Genomic DNA, 822 nt, shown 5'->3' with positions numbered 1-822 from the left:
GAACTTCAGTCAGTGCTCTTAACCACTGAGCCATCTCTCCAGCCCCTGATGTGTCTTCCTTGAGGCCCCTTTGTCTTCTAATTTAAATCCCTGCCCACCCTTTCTTCCCATGTATTTGTTATCCTTCTTCCTCTTCTGGTGTTTTAAACCTGTTCATTTCATCACTAGTTCTCACTACTGAGGTTTTCTGTGCACTTCAGCCTTGGGCTCTTAGAATATCCTCAAAATGCAGGGTTAGTTTTTTGTTTGTTTGTTTTGTTGTTGTTGTTTTAAAATCATATTTGAAACATTTTTCAGCTCTTTCTCAAATCATTTTTAGGTTTTTGAGACACAGTCACTATCCTCCTGTCCCACTTGACAAAAGGCTGAGATGATCTGGCTTCAAACACTTTCTTTTTCCTCATGTGGCAGTGCAGGCAACTGAAGCAGTGCTTTGCTCAGGCCAGATAAATGCTACCTACACCAAGAGCTTATATACCAGACTCCAAACACTTTTTTGTTTTTGTTTTTGTTTTCTGTTTTTTAGTTCTGTCTTCTCTTTTTGTATATCATTAGAATAATTGTTATTTTTGCTTATCAATTTCACTGGTTTGTTTACATTGTCCAAACTGCTTTTAATTCCACTTAAGCATTAAAAAATCCTTTTAGCAATGTTTTGATCTCTACTAGTTCCATCTGAACTTTTAAAAAGTTTACACACACACACACACACACACACACACACACACACGCACGCACACTTTAAAAACCAAACCAAAATAAGGAAAACAAGGTCTCACTGTGTAGCCCAACCTGTCTAGGAACACGCTGCAATCCTCTTGC

The sequence above is a fragment of the Mastomys coucha genome, unplaced genomic scaffold, assembly GCF_008632895.1.
Source record: "Mastomys coucha isolate ucsf_1 unplaced genomic scaffold, UCSF_Mcou_1 pScaffold22, whole genome shotgun sequence".
NCBI classification, from domain to species: Eukaryota; Metazoa; Chordata; class Mammalia; order Rodentia; family Muridae; genus Mastomys; species Mastomys coucha.
Note: the sequence above shows the minus strand (reverse complement) of the source record.